This window comes from Adiantum capillus-veneris, chromosome 12 (genome assembly GCF_014529385.1).
Source record: "Adiantum capillus-veneris isolate H3 chromosome 12, ASM1452938v2, whole genome shotgun sequence".
In the NCBI taxonomy this organism is placed as follows: domain Eukaryota; kingdom Viridiplantae; phylum Streptophyta; class Polypodiopsida; order Polypodiales; family Pteridaceae; genus Adiantum; species Adiantum capillus-veneris.
In genome coordinates, this window is record NC_140942.1 from 92846921 (window position 1) to 92853327 (window position 6407).

A 6407-nucleotide genomic window follows, 5' to 3' on the forward strand; every position below is an offset into this window, starting at 1 on the left:
ACGAGACATGCAGGCAGTTGAGGACTAGCAAGTGTTCGTGAGGGGTGTTTGTGTTCGAGCCGAGGTTGGCAAGTGCTACATTCTGATGTGCTGAACAAAGAGGGGGAAGGCGAATGCAAGACACACACACACACACATGAATGCAATCGATTGCTCCCCCCCCCCCCCCCCCCCCCACAGTGCACACACACACACACACACACACACACACACACAAATGTAATAGGTCATCCCCCACACATACACACTCAACCATTTGAATGCATTGTTGTGCTAATGGTTGTGTGACTAGCAGTAAGCACCCCTAAAAATGGGGTGATCACCCAGAAAAAAGCCAGGAAAGAGTACTCGTGTGGAAGCTACTTCCTCTCGCATGACACGGGCCAACTTCATGCTTCTTGGAGATTTAGCTGAGAGGAGGGGTATCGAGGGGATACGAAGAGTCAGATACCTGAGTATGTGGATGGGGTCAATGAGGCTCATGAAGAGTTGTTGCCTTCTCAAGAGGAGGGCTTCAACAGCCCCCCCATGTCTCCTAGTCAAAATTTTCCAGCATCTTCAGCGGTAAGAAGCCCTCGGCTGTTCGTGCATAATCCGCCCACACCTCCTAGCCTCAACAACCGCCGGTGAAAGAAGATGGCTAGTTCAAGTGTTGATAATGCCTCCTACAACGAAGAGCTAAGCAATGATCCCAATGGCATAGAAGAGAAAGCACAAGCAAAGGAAACAAACATTGATCCTTGCAAATTCTATTGAGAGATTGAGCCCCCCGATGGAAGACTAGCACGCCAATGTCGGGCAAGTGAGGATTTCCCCTCGCATTTGGCCTTCATATTCAAGAGATTGAGGATGATGACACTGTTGAAGATGATGAAACAGGAAACAGAAGGAAGACAACAACTCAGAGTAGGAAGAAGATGGAGATGGAGAAGACACAGAGCTTGCGTACAAGATCTCTGTAGTTTATCTCTCTGTATTGGAATAATAGAGTATACAAACTCAGAGCTACAAAGCTTATATGAAACCCTAAGAGATAAGGTGTCCTTTCACACCTGATGTCCAGGGGGAAAAACCCAGTGGGAGAAAAGTGCCCCTGGTAAAGCGCGTATACACACTAACACTACTATATGTCTACAAATCCCCCCTGTAGTGATAGTGTGAATCCGTACAAGGTAGCAGATCATCATGTGTATGAGAGTAAGCCCAAAGCTTTTCGGAAAGCTTCAAACTTTTCTCGTGATAACGCCTTCGTAAATAGATCTGCAATGTTATTCTGTGTAGGACAGTAAGTTAGTGTGATCTCCCCTGCATGTAGCCTTTCCCTGACATAGTGGTAGTGAACCTCTATGTGCTTTGTTCTTGCATGAAATATTGGATTCCTTGCAACTTCCATACCACTCTGACTGTCAGTGAAAATGGAAGTGGGTGCCTGTTGACACTCACAAAGATCTTCCAATAACCTGCGTATCCATACACAATCAACTGTTGCCGTGAAAGCTGCCCTGTACTCAACTTCACAAGTTGATGTAGCCACTGTGGGTTGCTTCTTGCTTAGCCAAGATATACATGCATTTCCCAAGAAAAAACAATTGCCACTTGTGGAATGTCGTGTGTCAAAATCACCAGCCCAATCTGAATCGCTGTAACCAAGAAGTTGCATAGAACTGTGCTTTCCATACATATCCCCCCTTGGAAAGAACATGGCAAGCTTAGGGGTACCTGAAAGGTAACGAAGTATGCGCTTCACAGCCTGCCAATGATGCATACCTGGGCTGTGCATAAATCTGCTTGCTTGTGAAACCCCAAATTGAATGTCTAGACGAGTGTTGCCTGTCAAATATATCAAGCAACCAACGGCTGCTGCATAAGTATGTACATCAAAAGGTTCTCCAGCATCGTGCATGCTCAACTTTGATCCAATTTCTACGGGTGTAGAGATTGGCTTACAATTTTGCATACCAAACTTGTCCAAAATTTTATGCAAATATTTTGCCTGCAACATGTATATGCCATCCTCTGATTGCACAAACTGAATACCCAAGTAATAATGTAGCAAACCAAGATCAGACATCTCAAAGGTTTTTCTCAAAGCATCTTTAAACGCTTCAATTTCATCTGCATTATTTCCTGTAAGAAGAATATCATCCACATAAAGTGTTAGCATAATGAGAACTCCGTCTCTCTTTTTGACATACAAAGTACTTTTTGTTGGACTATTCTGAAATCCCTGGCCAATCAAATAAGTATGTATCTTCTCATACCATGCTCTTGGAGCCTATTTGAGACCATACAAAGATTTAAGCAATCTACATACCTTTTGCTCTTGACCTTTTACAACAAAACCACTTGGTTGACTTACATAAACTTCTTCCTGCAAATCACCATTCAAAAAAGCAGTTTTGATATCCAACTGATGCACTTTCCAACCATGATGAGCAGCAATTGCAACTAGTGATCTAACTGTGGACGCACGAGAAGTAGGAGCAAAGGTTTCATCATAATCTATGCCTTTCTGTTGCGCATAGCCTTTTGCCACAAGCCTTGCTTTGTACCTGTCAACAATACCATCTTGTTTCCTTTTTACCTTAAAAACCCGGCCCACTTTGTACCAATAGGCTTTTTACCTGTAGGCAAATCCACTAGATCCCATGTATGATTCTTATGAATAGAATCAATTTCTTGCTGTATAGAATCTTTCCACTGAACACACTCTAAAGCTTGTTCAAACGAATCAGGCTCATCTGCATCACAAAGAGTGCTAAAGCAAGCCAAATCTACTTGCTCTCTACCAAAAGTAGTACCAGCACGTGTTTTTCGTGGCAACGGTGCATCCAACTTGCTATCCTGCAAAGTTTTCTGAACCCATTTAGGCAAGGTTCTTTCTTCCCTGAGAACTTCTTGCTCTTCACGCACAATTTCCTCTACATCATGAGGTGTCACATGCTGATCAAAAGATTGATCAAGATTATCAACCTGTTGTGATTCTTGATTCTCCACAAAAGAAGGAAGCAAACCTTCAAATACATCATGTGTCTGCATATGCGGTACATCAAAAGCAACCATAGGTTGAGCAGTATTTTCTGCAAAAATTACATCACGACTTTCAAAAATCTTGTTTGTAGCAGGATTGTAAAGTCTATAACCTTTACTTCCACTACTGTACCCCACAAATATACATTTGATTGCCTTATCATCAAGCTTCCCACGTAACTACTGAGGGATGTGAGCATAAGCAAGACAACCAAAAACACGAAGATAACTGACTGAAGGTTTTCTGTCATACCAAGCTTCAAATGGAGTGATGGTCTTCAAGGCACGAGTAGGACACCTGTTCAAAACATGTGTTGCACAAGCAACTGCCTCCATCCATAGCTTATGAGGCAAACTCTTAGCCTTGAGCATACATCTAGCCGTCTCCATTAAAGACCTGTTCTTCCTTTCTGCAACATCATTCTGTTGTGGTGGGTATGGCATAGTGCATTGGTGTTTAATGTCTTTCTTTCCCAAAAAATCCTTAAATGCACGTGACATGTATTCACCTCCTCGATCAGTACGAAGAGTCTGTACTTTGCAACCTGTTTCATTTTCACGAAGAGTCTGTACTTTGCAACCTGTTTCATTTTCAACCATGGCGACATAATGTTGAAAAACTGCAAACACATCTGACTTTTCTTTGAGTGGATACACCCAACAAAACCTGGAAAATTCATCAATGAAGGTCACAAAATAAAGGCTGTTTCCTATAGATGGCGTCCTCATAGGACCACATACATCATTGTGTACAAGCTGCAACTTTCGTGTCTCTCTAACTGAACCATCCTGCGAAAATGCTAATCTATGCATCTTTCCAAGAACGCAACCTTCACATACATGTCTTGGTGGCATCTCCAATAAAGACAAATCATGCACCATATTATGACGTTGTAAAGTCATCAAACTGCCATAACTAACATGCCCAAATCTAGCATGCCACAACTCAGCATCCTGCATGGCCTGAGTCTTTGTTTCTGCAATACATACCTGAATCTGCTTTTCATAACGATCTAGCACAAATAGTCCATTTTCCAGCGTACCTGTAGTGATAAGAGAATAACCATTCTCTCGATCTCGTACAACACATCTGTCATCCTCAAAAATGACCGAAGACCATTTTTTGCAAGAGAGGATACAAACAACAAATTCTTCTTGATCCCTGGAACATATAAGACATCTGGCAAGCATAAATCTGAACCATCTGAAATGGTAATCAAAATCTTACCAACGCCTTTGATTGGATAAGAAGCATTATTTGCACATGTCACCTTCTTTCCTGCTGGAGCTGCATCCAATGAACAAAACAAATCCTTCCTTGAAGTAATATTCCTGGATGCACCACTATCAAAGTACCAAATCATTTGTGTCTTGTCAACACTGTAAGCAAAAAAATCAGAACATACTACAAAAGCATAAGAATCCTGCACAAAGTTTGCAGACTCTTCTTTAGCTGTAAAAGAATCACCAGAAGCTGAAACAACCAAACTTGACTCTTTCTTCTTTTCTTTAGCAATTCGCTTTTTACACTCACTAATGTAGTGACCAGGTTTCTTGCAGTAGTGACATTTACCTTTCTTCTTGGACTTGTCGGAATCACCTTTAGACTTCTCTGAAGATTGTCCTGCACTAGACTTGGAGTAATGAGCACTCTCTTTACCCTTGTTTTTGTTCTGTACAACAAGAGCATGATCCATACCATCCACCTGTAAAGACTTGTTCTTACGTGATTGATCCTCCTGCAATAGCAAAGCCACTAACTCTTCAAAATGAAGAGGCTCAGGATTAGCTCGCAAAGACAGAGTCAAAGAAGACTGAAAAGTCAGATAAGATGGTGGTAGTGAATTGAGTGTTTTGGAAACCAAGTCCTTCTCTGGAATCACTTCATCAATGCTAAGAAATTGCTCTTTAAGATCCCTGATTTTTGTAAGATGCTCGACAATATCGTCACCTTCGTCCATCTGTATTTTGTCAAGTTGTTTCTTCAAAAACTCTATTCTGGCAGCATTTCTTCCTCCAAACATAGCTTGCAGAGTGTTCCAAGCATCCTCAGAAGTTCTGCAAGATCTGATATGTGGTGTGATTTTCCTCTTTATGGTTAAGGCAATCACAGCCATAGCCTGTGCATCTTTAGTATCCCATCTCTTTTGCTCTGGAGTGACTTGTGAGGGTCCTGCACCAACAGCTGCACCACGACTAGGCGTGGCAGGTGCAATGCTACCTGGACGAACTTCATCTCCAGATACATAATCCCACAATCCTTTACCAACCAAAACATTTTTGGCCATAAAAGACCAAAGAGAATAGTTGGTACCATCCAATTTGTCTTCGGATGTAAACGCACCAAAAATCTCTTTCTCCGTAGATTGAGCCATACTGTGGATGCACACAAGAGAGCAAAAGAACCTCCAAGAGATTCACAAATCTCCTCTCCAATCCAAGAAAAAATCTACACAAAATCTCAGCACAAAGCTAAGACAAGCTGCTTCCCAAAAGAACTGTTTACCTGAAGAAAATCTGTCAAAAAGCACACCCTCTTGATCTAAACGCCTCTGAAAAGTAACTTCTGCTACGTTGCTCAAAACAAAATTCTGAGGGCTCAAACGGATTTGAAAGGGGGGTAAAACCCTAGGTTGCCTGAGGTCGCCTGATCAGAATACTCTCGGAACGTCGAGGATGCTCCCACGAGCAAATTTTCCGAAAACTACCTGAAAACTGCGATTGCACGCGTGGACGCGAAAACGCAAGTAGAGGCTCTGGAAATCACCAAGCTCTGATACCAGACACACCTCAAGGAGTCTCATGGTATTGACATATAGATTCCAAAGCGTCCTGGAGGTCGGCCCTTGCACAAAGAGGCAGAGAGAAGAGCTAATTTGCTGCCTAATCCTGAGGTTAAGGCTTGGAAGAAAGCAGCCATGAAAAGGGTCACCGATAAAGATTGGAAGTTCAAGAAAAACAGCAAGCGATATCAACACATCATGTGCATTCGAGCACTACAAATATGGAAGGAGCTTGGTGGACAGTACAAGAAGATGGATCAAGATTCCTTTGGAAAAGTGTTTATCAGTGGGAGGATGAAGCAATACATGGTGGACAAGGCTCGCCGGCTTGGACAAATTCAAAAGAGAATTGAAGAAGGTTATGATGCACATGTGAGTGTCCTACTTTGTTGCTTCTTTGCCTCATCACACTAAGCATGCATGTGTAATCACTTTTTCCCGTTATGCTATGTGTGTAAATAGAAGAGAGTTCACGATGTCCCTCCATGGCTTGAGGCTGCCTTGGATGACATTGATACTCAAGATCCCTTCTAGTTTTCTCCAAAGGGTGAGGAGGATCATGATAAAAGTGTAGAGATGACTTTCAAAGCTATT

The 6407-nt window shown here is 42.3% G+C and overlaps 1 pseudogene; it reads left to right on the forward strand.

Annotated features, from left to right (window-relative positions):
* Positions 1–276: 276 nt before the first annotated feature.
* Positions 277–6166, forward strand: LOC147446140 (uncharacterized; annotated as a pseudogene).
* The last annotated feature ends 241 nt before the right edge of the window (positions 6167–6407 follow it).